This window comes from Gopherus evgoodei, chromosome 3 (genome assembly GCF_007399415.2).
Source record: "Gopherus evgoodei ecotype Sinaloan lineage chromosome 3, rGopEvg1_v1.p, whole genome shotgun sequence".
Classification (NCBI taxonomy): domain Eukaryota; kingdom Metazoa; phylum Chordata; order Testudines; family Testudinidae; genus Gopherus; species Gopherus evgoodei.
In genome coordinates this window covers 182437453-182457255 of record NC_044324.1, presented here as the reverse complement: position 1 = coordinate 182457255, position 19803 = coordinate 182437453, and the positions used below count along the sequence as shown (strand labels likewise).

The following is a 19803-nucleotide window of genomic DNA, read 5'->3' as shown; positions in this document are numbered from 1 at the left end:
AGTCACTAGGAATGAATGGAGCCCCCGCGGGTGGCTAAGCACACAGTTTATCTGGCGCTCCCCGGCTGGAGGCCAGGAAAGTCGAATGTATATTGCAGATACTGGTCTCCTTTTCACGGTGTGTCTAATACTGGCATCCCTAATCCAAGGAAAGAGCTAAGTGAGTCAGTTACTGAGTTCCCCTTAAAAAGTGACAAAGAGTCCTGTGGCACCTTATAGACTAACAGACGTATTGGAGAATAAGCTTTTGTAGGTGAATACCCACTTTGTCAGATGCATGTTCCCTTTAATTTTTTTCCTCAGATTAATGAACTGCTAAACAAGCAGACACTTTCTTCCCATGCTGGGGCCAGATTTTGCAGACCCTTACAGGATTGTTTGATTTTACAAGATTGCAGCCCTATGGCTCCCCCACTGACTTCCCTGTGAGATAGGGCAATGCCATTATCCCCCTTTTACAGATAGGGCACCAAGGCACCGACAGGCTAAGTGTATGGCCTCTCGTCATTTCACGTCTTAATTGCTAGAATATCCTTCTCTCTGGTGTTGACAAATGCAATCTTGCACTACTCTCATCCATTCAGGCTGCTGCAGCAAAGATCCGTCTCCTGGCCCGTCATTTTGGCCACATTACGCCTCTCTTTGAATCTCTCTGCTGGCTTCCCTTTCTCCACTGCATCAGACATGAATGGATTGTCTTCACTGTCAAGGCCCTGCACAGCTCATCCTCCAACAGCTATCACCTCGCTTTCATGTTCCCACCACCGACGTCAGTTCCCACCACCGATGGGGATGCCAGCCTCCATCGCCCATTTGTTCAATTTTAAAACACTCCCCTGTAACTCTCTCCTCCAAACTCTTTTCCAAGATGCCTACAATAAACTTGACATCAGTGAGACTGCCGGCGTGTTGAGATGCCCATCATACAAACCACTATCGTCTAATTTTTTTCCTTGTGTTCCCCCAACTGTCTGTCTCCATCTGTTTTCTCTTGTTTTACACTTAAGATTGTAACTTTTGGGGGCAGATAGCATCTTTTTGTTGCATTTGTACAGCGCCTGACACAACAGAATGCTGCTCCTTGACTGGGTTTCGTAAGTGCTACGGTAATATAAATAATAATATTGATATACCTCAGTTCCTTAGCTTTCAAACCCGTCAGGGCAGGGACACATTTTCATGTGTACAGCGCCAAGTACAGAAATCCTGACTGGAATGTACGGGTACTACCATAATCCAATTTTAAATAGGACTAATAATCCGACATGGGTTTCTGGCGCCCTTCTCTGAAGCGGTGGATACTGACTGCTTTGGACATGGGATACCAAACTAATCCTGTGTTCTCAGAGCCTGATTCAAAGCTCATTGAAAACAGCAGAAAAAGACTCCCAATTACTTCAGTGGACTTTGGATCAGAACGAACATGATGAGCATCTGAACTTGACAAGAGCTCCACATCTTTCTTGATTCCCCTTATCACTAGGCCTATCCAACCCAACCCAACCCACCTCGTCATGGGCTCTTGCTTGGACATAGAGCTAGTCTATAATTGATACTTCTTCACCAGCTAACAGAGAGCGGCACATCAATCCAAAATGTCAGAGCTGGATAGCTTTAAGTTAAGTCCTTTAATTGTAGGAAAGGCTGGTCTGAGTAAATTCCTGGAAGCACAGTTCTCTTGCTTACTGGTCATCTGTCCTGAGCGCATTCGAGAGCAGGAGACGGGGAGAGAGAAATGAATCCACAAGTTCAGGCAGCATGCTGGAATCCTTGACACATCGCCATGAAGAAGGCAAGATTAAAATACAGTCACTTAATCCCCTCCAAAGCCTCTTAAGCATTTATATCAGGGTCAGCTCAGTCAGTGCTTAGTCAACCTGCCTCTGAAAAATATCCCAGTTTAGACCCTCCCGCTTACTGTCAAGTTGGCTGCAATGAGGCACAGGATGAAAGACGGTGGAGGGCAGGAGGAGGGGGTGGGATGGTATAATGCAGTGTAAGTCACTCTCATTAGGTAGCAGAAGCCTTTTTAGCCTCCCCTCTGCTCCCATCCCTTCCCAGAATTCTCTTGTGGCCTATTCTGAGCAAGATTTTCCTCCTCACTTCTCTGACCTCACAGAATTTCCCTGAAAGATAACTGGTCAGATTCCTCCCAGGAGTAAGTCCACTGGCTTCAGTGCAGTCACAGCAAGGAAAAATATATCCCAGAGGGCTGTCAGGCAGTTTGTGCAGGACAGGGAGGCTGCTAGCTGGGGAGGAGGGAAAATAAGTTAACCCCTTACAGAAAAGTCCTAGAGAAATCTTTGGTTTCATCCCTATTTTCCGACCATGCTACAGACAGAATTCCCTGTTGCGACCCCAGCTATGGAATTCTACTGGGGGCAGGGGAGGGAAGTGTTCAAAACCTCCCTTCTTTAGACCAGATTCTCCACTCCACTGGGTCCCCTTTACGCCACTTGAGTGGCAAAATGTGGACTGAAAGCAGCCAGAAATGCTCAGTGGAGAATTCCTCCCACTAACAGAGCCTGCTCCTGTACCAGCCTCCCACCCCACCCACACTGTAAGAGGAGAAAGGGGATACATCCAGGTTGGGGCACATGATGCAGCAGAGAGATCTGCTGAGTCTGATCCTCTCCTGGAGAGAATTGCTGGGACCAGGTGACACAGGATCCAGTCATTGCAATTGGCTCCCTGTAGCACCACCCTCCTTTGCACCTGGGTAGAGCACTCTAGGGTGATTTCTCTAGACTCTTATTTTTAAAGGAGGCAGGGCAGGCCATGGCCTTAGCAGGGCTATTGCAAGACACATGGAGAAGAGCAGGGCTGAGGGTGGGGATTGCACTTAAGTTTATTTAAAAGGTGGCAGTTCCCAAATCTAACTTTTTTGACCAATGTTTGGATTTGTTTTGGACCTTCCCCAAGGAGCCTCATGTGAGTCGCAAGGAGAGCAGGCAGCATCATGGGTAATTCCCATCCTTGATCAGCTGCAGGCTCACAGACCTGCCAACGCAGGGCCTTGCTAGTCTGTAAATAGCTCAGAGTAGCAGGGGAAAGGAAGGTGCCTATGTGGCTAACTTAGGTCTGATCCAGTGCTCAGTGAAATCGCTGGGAGCCTTTCCAGTGACTGCACTGGGCAATGGATCAGGGTCTTAGAGCTTCTGTAACTCACTCCAGCTGGGCCTAAATGAGAAGCTCACGCAGAAGCTACAGCTGGCATATGAGATGATGCCCCAACTCCCAAGCAGGACAAGCCGTAGAAAACATAGTAGATCCACAGCTGTACAACCTGCACTGCTTTTCCTTTACAAAGCTTTCCATGGGGCTAGGCTCCAGGCCATTCCAAGAACTCTCTCTGCCTCAGCTATGCTACTCTGGCACACTGCATTATACAGAGCCCATGCCTAGGCCCCCAGGTGCTGGAGGTGGAGCCTTCTCAACAACAGACCCACAGACCTGTAAGGAGGTCAAGAAGAGTCTTGCTCTTGCCATCTTCGGTCCACACCTCTCCTCCAGGAATTGGTAGCAGCTTGCGCCTTACAGGACTGAGACCTGAAGGAGCTGATTGAATTAGGTGCATGCGTATAATCTGTAGGTGTGTGACTGTCACCATCTTGGCGGACAACGCAGGGATTGAACCAGAAACTGCCCGAGCTAAAAGACTGAGAGCCTAGGCTCTAATAACAACTCGTTGCCTTTATGGATTGGCATATGGGAGGACCTGTAACACACCAGAGGGCTATATATGCATGTGTATAGCATTACACACAAGTGCATACAGGCAAGTGTGAGCATATCCCCACCCCCCATAACTACACACATATCCCCACACACCCAGAGATACATTGCAAAGCCCATAAGCTCCCCACAGCATATTTTAATGTTCCAATACCAGGGTCAGAGAGAATCTTGTTGTATCCTTCTTATCTTCCCTCTGCATACCAGCACTGTCAATGCCATTGGCAATTTTACATGTAAATGAGCCCATCCATCACTCTCTACTCTGCAGCACCTCACTTCCAAGCCTGCGTGAAGTTACACCATTAAATCTCCCGGCTTTACAATATACATCATGACATATTTGACATCAATCAGCTGTGTCAGTCCGCTCTCTGCAAACCATAAACTTGCTCTGCATTCCATCACCACACACGGTGATTAAAACCTTCCCAGGCTAGTTTCCTGATGAATGAATATTCAGGCCTTCCGACTCCCTGTTCAGCCATCCTCTCCCGATCATCCCCACCCCATCTGAACCCCTATTTATTCACATGCAGTATGCACTCCTCTGGCAAGCTTGCCAATCAGCTGTCTTCTGAGCCATCTCATCCATCCTTCCTGTGGTCAGTGTTAAGAGGCATGCAATTCTACTGTGCCTCTAGCTACCAGCTTGTCCTTCAAAGCAGTTGCCAGTCCAACTTTGTCTCTTTCGAGTCATTTAGGTAAAGCATTAGAGACCATACCAATGGGAAGGATCATGCTCTGGTTGTAGGCATGTGGGCCAGTTAACTAACTTTTTTTTTTTATCATGGGTGCTTCCACATCCATAACCCGGATCCTGCAAAGATTCAAATATGTGAGTATCTTTATGCAACTGTGACTAGGTCCATGGACTTCAGGAGGGCTTTTCATAGTGCATTGTAGGTGTAGGATCAAGGCCTTAACATCTAAATGCACGTGCCCTGATTTTCAGAACTGAATACTTGATAGTCTTGTTGACTTCACTGAGACCAGAGGCTGCTGGGAATCTCAGTCCCTTGGTTTTCAGAATTTTGGCCTAGATCTTTAGGAAAGAGATGTCTCCTAAAAAACAAAGAATATGGGTGAAAAGTTCATCCTGTTCTAGGTCAGTTCAGACCCCAGTAATACCCGTTTTCAAAACTTTTGCTGAACACTCAGAAAGAGGTGAAACACATCATTTCCCATGTGACTATAATTCCCCCTCCCCATCCCTAACAAGGCAGAATAGGCAGCTATCTCATTCATATTCTCGCTTCATGATCCCCTATAATCTCCAGTCCCCCATCTACCTCATTAACTTGCTCTCTTATATTTCCCTCTCTTAACCTTCTGTCTCCTACCACAGGTTTCTCTCTGCCACACCATATTTCCCTGCACCCTCCTAGTCTGCCTCCTATTTCCTTCCCTACTTGCCCCACCCCCACCTCCCCGATCATTTCCCTGATCATCCCTGCACATCCTCTTTCTTAGCACATTTTCCTTTCTTGCTGCCCCCATGGTCTCATTCCTGAAACTCCACATTCTCATGTCCCCTGCCTGGCGTTTGTATGGAGACTGAGGAGCCACCATCTTCCTTCTGTTAACCCCATTTCAGCCGATGGAAGATGGCATCCATCTTTTCTGGAAGCAGCCTCACTTTCCTCTACCAAGGACAGAGACATGGTAACTAGATAGCTAAGGGCAGCCTGTAGATTTGGTTCTGTTGACAGTAATAAGAGATGCTGTCCCCTTTGGATAAGGGCAGATTTCATAGGGTTGAAGCCAGCAGTCAGAAATTCATGAGAACCCTTCTAAAAAACAGAACAGAAATTGAGATTTACAATAAGACTGTGAGAGTGGGTAATGCTGCAGTGTGTTGGTGGGTGCCAGACTTGCCACCAGAGCACCTTTCCTTCCTCCCGCCAGCGGTCTTTTATTCTCTTCGCTTTCCAAAGCCTGAGGCCCTTGTAAATCTTAATTCTGGTTCTGCAAGTTCCACTTGGGGGCCTCGCTGACAAGTTGGTCAGAAGTATGAAAGCATTATAAGAAACACTATGAGATGAAATGACTTTGTTCATTGAAATTGCACTGTGGGTTTTTGGAAGGAACTGGCAAGTAAATAACAGTGACCGGGACTTCCTGTCCCCACTAGTTTGGGCTTAATGAGTTGTAATGCCAAGGTTACTTGTCTTAACGTGTCAGAATTACTTTACTGATTAATACTGATCATCTGAAAAGTGTTACACTTATGTATATTCAGATTATTTTTAAAAGCCACTAATGGCCGGGAGCTACTTTGTTAATGCATTTTGCAGTAACACTCTGTTTTGCAAACTTTTTTTTTAATGGGTCCTGGCAATGAAAAACTCTGATTTAGTAAACCAATAGAGTAGTAATGGCCTGTTACTGCATGATGAAAGTTATTGGGAATTTAATTACTTGAAATTCTTGGGAGCAGGATTGGGGCCTAACTAAGGGTATGGCTACACTTGAAATTTCAAAGCGCTGCCGCTGCAGCGCTTTGAAGTGTGAGTGTGGTCGGAGCGCCAGCGCTGCACGTAAACCACATCCCTTACAGGTGTAGCTTGCAGCGCGCGCTGCGGCACTGATTACACTGAGGCTTTACAGCGCTGTATCTTGCAGCGCTCAGGGGGGTGTTTTTTCACACCCTTGAGCGCGAAAGTTGCAGCGCTGTAAAGTGCCAGTGTAGCCAAGCCCTAAGCAAGTGTTTTCTGACTAAATGGATATACTATAGCTTGTTTGTTTGTTTTTGTTTTGTTAATTCAAAGGAACACAAAAATCTTTTACTACGCTGTTTTGAATAATTCCCCTAAACATATGACATGCTTTTGTCCCCACAGAAGCCAGCTCAGGAAGACATTAGAAAGTTGATCTCAAAAATACAACAGGTAACATAAGTTATAGTTTTATTTTCTTTGCTACAAATTATGGAGAATGTGGCAAGTATTGAAAAAAATTCTTTCTTCTGCAGTTGGCAAAACTCACAGATCCATTATTTTCTAAATTTTCTAACCTGAGCACATGAAGATAGCTGCCTCCAATGTGAATTTAGAAAGCTAAGTAAAAGTTGCTTGATTTCTCCCCACCCTCCTTCACTCATAGGTGCTTAGCACTTGCAGCTCCCATTGACAACAATGGAAATGTGGATGTTCAGGTCTTTTGGAGAAACAAACCATTTAAGGGCCTAAATGTGGAGTTAGTTGTCTAACTTTAGGCAGTCAAGTAGGAAAATATGCCCTGTATAAGTACAAGTAATATCCTAAGAAATGTGAATAGGTTAATAGCTTTCCCGTTGAGCAAATTATAGGAAAACTACAAGAGAACGTGTTTAACATCAGTGGCTGAGAGGACTAGACATGACATTTCTCCACAAATTTAGTATGTCTTTGGTATATTTAAATAAGTACTATGTTTTGAAAGAACAGAGTTTTTGCGGTTCTGCTTTTAATGTAGAAATGGAATACCCACTTCCCCCTTCCCATCTTTGTCTCACTAGCTTTCCCAAGTTTAAATGTCATGAGTATTCTGTTATAAAATATTGGATGGGGGAATTAGGAACCTGTTTAAGATTCTTATCTTGATTTTTACCCAAGTGAACAGTTTTATTATGGATTATCTGGCCCAACTATACTGTAAACTGTTTAGATATCTAAAATTTCTGTAACATTATTTGCTCTAGTCACTGAATAGTTGACACTGACTTCAGTTTCTTATAAAATGTTGATAAAGATGTGGAAATTGAACAGAGCCATTTTCAGTTTTTGCCAGCAAAGCACGCTGATACGCAGTTTTTTCTCTGTGTTTGTAATGCACATGTAATATAGGGAGGTGGTGTGGCATAACTATAAGGGATTTTAAATGGAGCTGGGAACTTCTGAGTTTTAACTGTGACCCCACCAGTGACAATCCCTTTGGCCTTGGGTAACACATCTTAGTTCTTTGAGTCAGTTTGTCCATCAGTGAAATGGCAATAATCCTATTTCTCTTTTTTTCAGGGTGATGCAATAATTAGTTTAATTATTTGCAAAGTGCTGTGTACATGAATGATGCTGTTTTATAAGAGGCAGCTGTCATTACCATTACTATGAAGAGGGAGCAACCTCTTCATACTTAAGACTGCAAGTTCATTTTCATTAGAAACCCCTGCTCCTAAATACCACAAAAAAAGAAATATCTTCCTTAGAACTGGTAGGTGGGTGAGGTCTTTGGCTGATTTCCCCTCCTTCCCCCTTTGGATTTCGAAGTAAGTCAGAACAGGGATTACTTACTTACAATACCAAAGTAACAAACAAGTTCACCAGTTTCCAAAAAAAAATTTTTTTCTCCACTTGTAGCCAAAATCCCTCCAAAAACACAAAAGTCAAGAAAATGCAGAGAGCGATAAAATTTAAATGGCGAGGATTTCACCCCTAGTATGGGAAGGTAGGAGTGAGTGCCTCTACCCTAGTCTTTATCCCTAATCCACGTTCAGGCTGTCTTTAAAAAATAAGCAATATCAGAGACAATAACTTTGCTGAGGTGAAATTAAGGTTGATAGAAGTATAAGTAATTAATGATTAAAAATCCTTACAACAAATTTGGACATACTGGGGAGAAAACCAAACCAACCAACTCGCCTCCCCACACACACACTGTTCAAAAGCTTGGAAATTCATAGTTAAGATTAAATTTACTAAAACTCTAAATATTTTAACATATGGAAATTGATAGGTAGGGTACTGTGATGGAGATTACTAGGCATTTGCTGCCAAAAGGCCCACCACATTAGTGTGCCCTGTACTAAGAAGGGACCTTGATGGAAAGTGAAGAGCAGCAACTTTGGACCTCCTAGGGGTTGCCTAAAGAGGCCTCCCATGATCAGCTGCAGGCAGAATCAGCAAGAGTTAGTCCTTCAGCACCTCGAATGGCCAGGAGCAGATGGAGGCCAATCAGGGCCTAGCAGGCCGGATAAAAAGGGCTGGCTGCTTCTACTGTGGGTCAGGAGAAGCCAGGGAAGGAAGGCTCTCCCTGCCCAAACCCAAGTAACCTGGCCTAGTTAGGGGCTTAACCTTGACAGTGTTTGCCTTGGATCTCTGCGAGGGATTTATTGTTTGTTATGGACTGTAAGGCCCAAGTAGCTATTTTGAGCTCAGCGTTCATCTGTTTGGTGTAAAACCTGAGGTGAGCCTGCTCCATGGGGTACCTGGCTCAGGGGAGCCTTTGACAGATATCCAAACTACCTTATCTCTGCCCCCATGGTGATGCTCTAAGTCAGGGGTAGGCAACCTATGGCACGTGTGCCGAAGGTGGCACGCAAGCTGATTTTCAGTGGCACTCGCATTGCCCAGGTCCTGGCCACCGGTCCGGGGGGCTCTGCATTTTAATTTAATTTTAAAGGAAGCTTCTTAAACATTTTAAGACCCTTATTAACTTTGCATACAACAATAGTTTAGTTATATATTATAGACTTAGAGAAAGAGACCTTCTAAGAAAGTTAAAATGTATTACTGGCACGCGAAACCTTACATTAGAGTGAATAAATGAAGACACGGCACACCACTTCTGAAAGGTTGCCGACCCCTGCTCTAAGTAAACAAAAAATTCAGACTACCAACTTGTGCCAACTCCAGCCTTGCATTTCACACAAAAAAACCTACTGTACAAATTCCTGTTTAACTGAATACAATACTAAAACACAAGCGTACCAAAACAAGACAGAGACCCACCCACCCACATACTGCTAAGTATTTTTCAGAGAAGGCAAATTCAAAGAAATGAGTCTTGCACTTGGAGCAGAAGGATGGCTGGTAGTTGCTGAGAGATTTTATTCCATGGTCTTGGCCTGGTCAAAAAAGTTGTGTCTCCTGTATGGATGAACTTAACTCTTAATGTTAGAGAGTTCCATTGGATGAGAGGAGCAAAACTGTCAACCACATCTTCATCCTGGAGCTTTAAGCAATCTTTTCGATACTCTGGGCCCAGGCCATGGAGCGCCTTGAAGATAAGGATCGAGACCTTGAATTCAATTTGTTCTACTGGAAGCCAATGAGAGAACAGAGAACTAGTTTCCTACTAGCCTGTGTTGCTGCGGAGATGTGCTGCAAAATTCTGTTCTAGTTGTAGCTTCCTAAGTGCTGGAGCCTTTGTACCCAAGTATATCACATAGCTGTAGTCCAGCTGAGAGATGAGGAAGTTGTGAATAACTGAGTCCAGGTCATCATTTGGCAGGATGGGTTGAAGTCTCGTAGCCAAGAAGAGATGACAGAATGCGTTACTCAAGGATGTTGCTGTGAGAGAGCTTAGTGTCAGTGAGGAATCCAAGAGTACTCCTATATTATGAACTGATTTGATCAGTTGTGGGTCTGTACCTTTAATCAAAGGAGATTGCACTGTGGCTGCTAACTCTTCAAAATGTTTTCCTCTGCCCAGCAGCATCAACTCTGTTTTGCTCAGGTTCAGCTTCAGCCAGTTGTTTTCGTTCATGAGATGATCTTGTTGAAGCACTGGGCCATCTTGGTGGTAAGTCACCACCAAACCTTTCCCTCATAAAACTAAATAGATTGAGTTTAAGTCTCGTACTAGAAGGCCCATTGAGATTTCAAATAATTTTTCTTATACTTTTGATGCTTTCTGGTTTTTTTAAATTCAGTTTTTGAAGTAAGAACACCAGAACTGGACACAGTTTTCCATCAATGTTTTCACTAATGCCATATACATCTACATGTACTTGATATTCTCTTGCTTATGCATCCAAAGTTCATGTTCATCATCTTAGCATCCACTTGGCACTTGGAGCTCATGTTCACCTGATTATTTACCATTGCCACTAAGGTATGTCTACACAGCAGCTGGGAAGGTGCTTTCCAGCATGGGGGGCGGAGGGGTAGACAGATGTGCTAGCTTGAGCAGAGCTAGCGTACTAAAAATAGCAGTGTGGCTGTGGTGTCATGGATGGTGGGAGGTCAGGCGGTTTTGTAGTTGGGAGCAGCCTGAGCTGCTGCAGCAACCATGCTATTATTTGTGTTCTAGCTCAACTTGAGCTAGCGCATCCGCCTGCCCATATTGGGAAGCACCCTCCCAACTTCTGTAGTGACATACCATAAGTCCTTTTCAGTGTCACTTCATTCCACAGTACAGTCTCCCGTCTTGTAAGTGTGACCTGTGCTTTTTATTTCTAGAGATGTGACCTTGCATTTGGCTGTATTAAAGCCTATGTTCAAATAAGCCCACCTGAACAAGAAATCTAGATTGATCTGTATAACTGTATAAGGAGCCAGGCACTCAGGCAGCGGCACAGTCAGCTGCAGCGGCACAGGAGGCGGCGAACAGAGCGGCTAACAGGGGAGTTTCAGTGGGAGTTTCCAGGGGGAGGTTACAGGGGAGACCAAGGCAGAGGAACCAGGAAGGCAGACCAGAGAAGAGGCAGGGGTCTGCGAGCAGCCCAACCCTTGTTGGTGGCCTGCAGAGTGGTGTGAGGCGTGGATTGCCAGGCACACAGTTGGAGCACTACAATGGAGGCAGAGGTAGCAGGTGCAGACACACTGAGGATGACTGGATGCGGTAGCTGCGGCATGTACATGGTCCTAGAGGGAGCACCTGAAAGGAGTTTCACCTGCATGAAGTGCCGCCTGATAGAGCTGCTGGAGGAAAAGGTCAGAGGACTGGAGATGCAAGTGGAAACTCTGGCTGAGTTTAGAAGGGGATTTGAGCAGTTGATGGAACACAGACATGATGAGGCGCAGGGGACAAGCTCAGACGAGCAGATAGAAGGAAGACCAAAGGACTCTGAGGAGGGGCTGCTGGGTGAGGAAAGTGGACGGTGGAAGCATGTGACTAGGAGAACCAGGCAGAGGAAAAGACGGGCCAGTGATGGAGAAATAGAACTCAGGAACAGGTTTGCTGAGTTGGGAAATGAAGATGGAGCACAGCAGGCTGCTGAAGGACAAAGGGCGAGGAAGAAGAGGCGAGCAGCTAGTCCTGCAGAAAGAGGGGAGGAGTCGATGGAGGCGACACCAAGTGTGAGCCCTAGGAGGACTGTAAGGGCGAATACAAATCGAAATGAATTGCGACCACCTGCTGTGGGGGATAGACCGCAGAATCGCACTGTCGCCAGGAAAAGGCAAGTTTACGTGATTGGAGACTCTTTACTGAGAAGAGTGGATAGGCCTGTAACTAGACCTGATCGGGAGAACAGAAGGGTGTGCTGTCTGCCAGGGGCTAAGATACAGGATGTGGACCTGAGGCTGAATACAATCTTAGCGGGAGCGGGAAAGAATCCATTGATTATCCTTCATGTGGGAACGAATGATACGGCTAGTTACTCGCTGGACTGTATCAAGGAGGACTATGCCAGACTGGGGAAGAGGCTCAAAGACATCGAGGCTCAGGTGATCTTCAGTGGGATTCTGCCGGTTCCTAGAGCGGGGCGACGAAGGAGTGACAAGATTATGGCGATCAACAGATGGCTTAGGGAGTGGTGTTATAAGGAGGGCTTTGGGATGTACGGTCACTGGGAAGCGTTTACGGATAGACGACTGTTCGCTCAGGATGGACTTCATCTAAGCAAGGAGGGAAATAGAATTCTAGGATGGAGGCTCGCCGACCTCATCAAGAGAGCTTTAAACTAGGAAGTTGGGGGAGATGGTTGGGAGATGTTCGGGAGATCTCCACGCCGGAATGTAACCTGGAGAGGAAAGTAAACAAAGTGAGAGGGGATACCCTTGTGGTCCCAAGATTTGATCCAAGGAGGAATAGTGGAGAAACCAGAGTAGCAGGTGATGCTGGTGGTAAAAGGTCTCTGCACGACGGGGGAAAGAATGTCACTGATGCCAAACGCCGAAAATTAAAAGGCCTGTACACTAATGCGAGGAGTCTAGGTAACAAGATGGAGGAACTGGAGTTACTAGTGCAGGAAGTTAAACCGGATATTTTAGGGATAACTGAAACCTGGTGGAATAGTACTCATGACTGGAGCACGGGTATTGAAGGCTATGTGCTGTTTAGGAAAGACAGAAAGAAAGGCAAAGGTGGTGGAGTAGCCTTGTACATCAATGATGACATTAACTGTAGCGAAATAAGAAGCGATGGAATGGATAAGACAGAGTCTGTCTGGGCGAAAATCACATTGGGTAAAAAAGCAACTAGAGCTTCCCCTGAGATAGTGCTTGGCGTGTGCTACAGACCGCCGGGATCTGATTGGGATATGGATAGAGACCTCTTTAATGTCTTTAATGAAGTAAACACAAAGGGGAAATGTGTGATTATGGGGGACTTCAACTTCCCGGATATAGACTGGAGGACGAGTACTTGCAAGAATAATAGGGGTCAGGTTTTCCGGATGTGATAGCGGATGGATTTCTTCATCAAGTAGTTGAAGTACCTACGAGAGGAGATGCCATTTTAGATTTGGTGTTGGTGAGCAGTGAGGACCTCGTAGAAGAAATGGTGGTAGGGGACAACCTAGGTTCGAGTGATCATGAGCTGATTCAGTTCAAACTAGATGGAAGGATAAACAAATGTAGATCTGGGATTAGGGTTTTTGACTTCTCGAGGGCTAATTTTAAAGAGTTAAGGAAATTAGTTAGGGAAGTGGATTGGACGGAGGAATTAGTGGATTTGAATGCGGAGGAGGCCTGGAATTACTTTAAGTCGCAGCTGCGGAGACTGTCGGAAGCCTGCATCCCGAGAAAGGGGAAAAAAAACCATGGGCAGGAGTCGTAGGCCAAACTGGATGAGCAAACAACTCAGAGAGGGGATAAGACAAAAGCAGACAGCTTACAGGGAGTGGAAGAAAGGCAGGATCAGTAAGGAAAGCTACCTTGGTGAGGTCAGAACATGTAGGGATAAAGTGCGGAAGGCTAAAAGCCGCATTGAACTGGACCTTGCAAAGGGAATCAAAACCAATAGTAAAAGGTTCTACAGCCACATAAATAAGAAGAAAACAAAGAAAGAAGAAGTGGGGCCGCTATACACTGAGGATGGAATGGAGATCAAGGATAACCTAGGCATGGCCCAACATCTAAACAAGTACTTTGCTTCAGTTTTTAATAAGACTAGTGAACCTTGGGATGATGGACGGATGATAAATGGGAATGTGGATATGGAAGTGGATATTACCGCAACTGAGGTAGAGGCCGTACTTGAACAGCTCGATGGGACGAAGTCGGAGGGCCCGGACAATCTCCATCCGAGGATATTAAAGGAACTGGCGCGTGAAATTGCGAGCCCGTTAGCGAAAATTTTTAAGCAATCGGTAAACTCGGGGGTTGTGCCGTATGATTGGAGGATTGCTAATGTAGTTCCTATTTTTAAGAAAGGGAATAAAAGTGATCCGGGTAATTATAGGCCTGTTAGCTTGACGTCTGTAGTATGCAAAGTCTTGGAAAAAATTTTAAGGGAGAAAGTAGTCAAGGACATAGAGGTCAATGGTAATTGGGACGAATTGCAACACGGATTTAGTAAAGGTAGATCGTGCCAAACCAATCTGATCTCCTTCTTTGAGAAGGTGACGGATTACTTAGATAAAGGAAATGCGGTAGATATAATTTACCTAGATTTCAGTAAGGCGTTCGACACGGTTCCGCACGGGGAACTGTTAGTCAAATTGGAAAAGATGGGCATGAATATGAAAGTTGTAAGTTGGATAAGGAACTGGTTAAAGGGGAGACTCCAGAGGGTCGTATTGAAAGGTGAATTGTCAGGCTGGAAGGAGGTCACTAGTGGAGTCCCTCAAGGATCGGTTTTGGGACCAATCTTATTTAACCTTTTTATTACTGACCTTGGCACAAAGAGCGGGAATGTGCTAATAAAGTTTGCGGATGACACGAAGCTGGGGGGTATTGCTAACACGGAGAAGGACAGGGATACTATTCAGGAAGATCTGAACCACCTTGTAAACTGGAGTAATAGAAATAGGATGAAATACAATAGTGAAAAGTGCAAGGTTATGCATTTAGGAACTAATAATAAGAATTTTGGATATACGTTGGGGGCGCATCAGTTGGAAGCGACGGAGGAGGAGAAGGACCTTGGGGTGCTGGTTGATAGCAGGATGACTATGAGTCGCCAGTGTGATACGGCTGTTAAAAAAGCAAATGCGATTTTGGGATGCATCAGGCGGGGTATTTCCTGCAAGGATAAGGAGGTGTTAGTACCGTTATACAAGGCGTTGGTGAGACCCCATCTGGAATACTGTGTGCAGTTCTGGTGTCCCATGTTCAAGAAGGATGAATTCAAACTGGAACAGGTTCAGAGACGGGCTACAAGGATGATCCGAGGAATGGAAAAACTGCCTTATGAAAGGAGACTCAAAGAGCTTGGCTTGTTTAGCCTGGCCAAAAGAAGGCTGCGGGGGGATATGCTTGCTCTATATAAATATATCAGGGGGGTTAACGTTAGGGAGGGAGAGGAATTATTTAAGTTTAGTACTAATGTAGGCACGAGGACGAATGGGTATAAACTGGATATTAGGAAGTTTAGACTTGAAATTAGACGAAGGTTTCTAACCATTAGGGGAGTGAAGTTCTGGAACAGCCTTCCGAGGGAAGTAGTGGGGGCAAAAGACTTTCCTGGCTTTAAGACAAAGCTTGATAAGTATATGGAGGGGATGTTATGATAGGATTGTTAATTTGGGCAATTGATCTTGGATTACCACCAGATAGGTCTGCTCAATGATCTGCGGGGAGATGTTGGATGGCATGGGAACTGAGTTACTGCAGAGAATTCCTTCTTGGGTGCTGGCTGGTGACTCTTGCCCACATGCTCAGGGTTTAGCTGATCGCCATATTTGGGGTCGGGAAGGAATTTTCCTCCAGGGCGGATTGGCAGGGGCCCTGGAGGTTTTTCGCCTTCCCCTGCAGCGTGGGGCACGGGTCGCTTGCTGGTGGTTTCTCTGCAGCTTGAGGTCTTCAAACCAGTTTTGAAGATTTCAATAACTCGATCCTGGGATAGGGGCTGTTATAAAACTGGATGGGTGGGGTTCTGTGGCCTGCCTTGTGCAGGAGGTCAGACTAGATGATCAGATTGGTCCCTTCTGACCTATGAGTCTATGAGTCTATGTATAACTGACCTGTCCCTATCATTTTTTACTGATCCAGCAATTTGTGTGCCATCTGCAAATTTTACCACTATTGATTTTTATATTTTTTTGTAGGTCATTGATAAAGATATTAAATAACATTTGGTCAAGAATATATCCCGGCAGAATCCCACAACTAATAATAAAAGAAACAAAAGAGGGGAAATGGGAAGTTGGGATTGCTAAAGGACATAGTTAAGATAGTTTGGGTATCTCGGTTGAATTTCCATGCCTTCAGATATTTGGATTTCTTGTAAATTTAACCATAACTCTGAATCTTCTGGCTTTGGCTTTTTAATACAGTAGTTTGTTTTTTTTTCCTCTTGCTAACTGCAGCATTCTTCTAAGGAATTTTATTCATAATACTCATTTGTGCTATCAACCTTAACTTCACCTTTACAAAAAAATGTGTTTAGTAAAATATAATAGTTAAAGTCTAAATAATAAATTCATGCTTCAGACTGTCTATTGTGGATCAAATGGTTACTTAGCTTGCAGATTTTTCTAAAACCAAAGTAATATTTCAACATATAGCACATTTTTGCTCTTTAACAATGAGGAATATATAAACTTTTCACTTGAGGTCTGTTTTTTTTTAAGTAGCACAAAACTCTCTTATTACTTAAGCCGTTCAAACTTGTTCTGCTGCTATAAGGTGTGCAGACAGATTTTTCTCCTCAACAGTATAACTGTAACATAATTGCTTACATTAGTGCTCTCTTTGCTTGATTTCAAATAGAGTGCTGAATTCTACAATGTGGTGCTCCTATTATTAATTTACCAGTGCTGATCACCACAGTATTATTTGAATGCTTCATAAATATTAGAAAGTTAAAGCTCACAATATCTATGTGATGTAAGGAAGAGTTATCCTCAGTATAAAGATGGGCAAACTAAGGCACGTAGGGGTTGAGTGACTTGCTTAGGGCAACCCCAGAAGTTTGTGCACAGATGCTGATAACTGAATCTTAACCCCAAAGTCATCCTTCAATGGGTATTCTGTGCTTTTACAGACGTCTTGCAGGTTCATACCTCAAATGAATTTTTTACTCTATTACTGAATGCCGATATTTTACTTTGACCCTACCTCTCCTTTTTTGAGAATTTGAAACTAATTATAACAACAACAAGTTGCATATTTTCCTGTAGAAGTAGAAACAAATGTTCATGGATCCTTATCTGAAGCTGTATAAAGAGAAGAATGTCAACTTGTTTGTCTCCATCATGTCACTCTTAAACATCCTTCAGATTTGTCTAATAGCTTTGGAAAAAAAATCCAATTTCCTTTCCCTCTCTGCTTTTTCTGCTGGCTTCCAACTTGAGCTATCACCCTTTCAGTAGTTTTTGGAAGGACTGATGAAGCCAGTGACTCCATCTCCTGTCGCTGGAAGCTTTCTTTGAAGTCCAATGAACTTCACAGTCAATCCCACAAACCAACTGAGTTTAAGAAGCACATCTTGTCTCAGTGATGTCCTTTAGCCATTAGTTTTAAAACATCTAAAAGATGCTTGGAATTTGTCATGTGATATGTCATTCATGTGTCGTCCCTTTGATGGACCATGCCACCTAGAAAACTTACTGTTATACCAAGTTACAATACAGAAGGTGCTGCAGAACATTAAGTGTTGTCTGCTTTATCTCCATGGTAATTCACAAATGCACATTCCGTGTATCAGTTACTCAGAGGAACTAACTGGTTTTGAGTTTTGGTCTGAGGGTGGGAACCAGATTGAGATGATATTTGTTTCTGTGACTTCCTGGCATGGTATTAAAGGGATAAGATGCGATATTCTGAATACCCTAATAAAGGTTGGAGTTTTGAACTACACCTCACTATTCTAAGACTACTTGAAAGACTAAAGCTGGCAAACATTTTGTACTTTCTCCAGACTGAACTGGCTTCCAGGGGTCATCTATAGAGTCGTCTGAGTTTCAGCAAGAGGCTTTGGTAAGACCTATTATGGAAATAGGTTTAGATAAGATATGGCTTTGTTGACAGTGGGGAGTGAATTCAGGCCTTGCCACAAGAATTGCAAGCTCCGATTAATTGAACTAAAAGACATACAAATATAAGAACGGCTATACTGGGTCAGATCAAAGGTCCATCTAGCGCAATATTACATTAGAGCAAGTGATTTATTTTTGGTGAAGGAGTTATATTTTAAGTATTTTGTTTGTATATTCAGTGTGTTTCCTTGTGGTATAATGTGTTCTTCCCCTCCTTGTTTAGGTCCCTCTTCTCTTGTATTTGCTTATATTGTATCTCTTCTGTTGAGTTAAAATATTATTTTTCATAAAGAGCAACCTGAAGGAATAGCTATTTAAGGTAGAAGAGAAACTTTCTCCTGTGTCCTTTGAAACATGTCACTGTTACAGCATAATGGAATCAGGGAACCCACTGCTTTGCCCAGAGAAACAAGGGAGGGAAACAGTATTTTTTTTTTTAAAAAAAGGCCAGTACCTGAGAGTATTGCTTCCAAATGAAAGTAGTTAATGTTATTTTAATGGGTTCAGCTAATGTGGCCATGGCTGGGTATCTGCTAATAAAAAAGCCAATGAGGCTGTTAATGTGACTGGTGAGTTCTGCCAGAGTATATAGTCTTTTGAATGATAAGGTAATATGGTGAAACATGAATGAGGTGAAAGTCTGCTTTTTGCTCAGGATAAAGGTAGAGGAAACTTTCATTTGTAGTGTAATTCTTAGAGCAGGAATTCTGGGAGTCAGAGCATAAGGATCCTCTTCCCAAGTAGGCTAATGACGTTGGGCAAGTCACTTAACTTATCTCTGTCTTATTTTCCACCTCTGTAAAATAAATGTAATACTTACCTCTGAAGGACATGATGAAGCTAAATTAATGTTTACAAGCCATTTTGTGGTCTTCTCTTGAAAGGCGTCTTACATGTACAAAGAGTATTCTTACTTTAAATACTAAATGTATTTAGTATTTTTTTTTTAAAATAAAACCATACTGGGTTGTATGAGATTTGTGGAGTTGGGAAAACCATGACACAGTATTTAAAGGATTGCTAAAAAAAATTGGAGGCAGAGGGCAGTGTGAAAAGAGGATGAAATTAGAAATATTTTCTGATTGAACGCTGCGCACCTAATAAGGTGGGGAAGAAATTGTCAGTTTTTGTTAGAGATGAGTGAATTGTTTCAGAACAACTTATCTTATTGCCTCCTTTTTTTTTTAAAAAGCCCATCTTGTAGCTTTTCTGAGTGTGGTAAAAGGGAACAGAATATTCACCAGTATAGAAGACTACATCATAGAGGAAGCTGCTGCTCACACTTTTTATTTGAAGAAAATGTAACAAACCAGGAACTGCTGTACTGTAGGTCCTTTTTCATAAATAGGAAATACATGAAAGAAACCACAAGATGCAGTATCAGAGCAATGCTAAGTGCCTGGCTGGAACCCAAAAACAAATTCAACATTAAAAGGGAAAGCAACTTGAGTTAAAAAGGATGCTATGTAATATAATAATAATCTGGTTGCCAAATTGTGGATTGACTCTCTGTTAAACTTGCTGCCCAGATCTGAACCCCGTGAGATTGAAACACTGGTCTGAATAAGAACATGAATGATTGGATGCTCAGTAACTTTGATAGTCCAGGAATTTTATTAGAACAAGTAAGCACTCTTTTTGGATATAGGAACGATAACCTGCTCCCCCTCTAATAATCCAGAGGTGTTACTGATTGACAAATGGTTGCTTTTTTGACCTGTTATCTGTTTTAACTAGTAAAAGCCAGACAAAGTACTGCTACCTAGGCTTGCCATAGCTGACTTAAATACATTAAAAATCCCAGAAAAGATTTTATGGCTGGTAACTCTGATAGCAACAAATTCAGGCTACACTTAAGGTTTTCAACAGTAAGGGCTTATCTACACTTAAAATGCTACAGCATTGCAGAATTCTTCGGAAGAATTTTTCTGGTGACATAGCACTGTCTATACTGGGGGTTGGCTTGGCATTTGTAGTGTAGGCATACTTTATGGCAGTAGTTC

The 19803-nt window shown here is 43.5% G+C and overlaps 1 protein-coding gene across 7 annotated transcripts in view; it reads left to right on the top strand.

The window, feature by feature from the left end:
- The window catches only part of TRERF1 (transcriptional regulating factor 1), a 168656-nt gene that overhangs the window by 52009 nt on the left and 96844 nt on the right, over positions 1-19803 (top strand). For 2 of the 7 annotated variants that reach the window (XM_030557613.1, XM_030557614.1), the window contains exon 1: positions 6576-6626. The exons of 4 other annotated variants lie outside the window; for them this stretch is intronic. The gene's annotated coding sequence lies outside the window, so the exon portion shown is untranslated. Of the gene's footprint in view, positions 1-6575; positions 6627-17682; positions 17742-19803 lie in introns of those variants that run through there. One more of the 7 variants, XM_030557615.1, reaches the window with a different exon arrangement.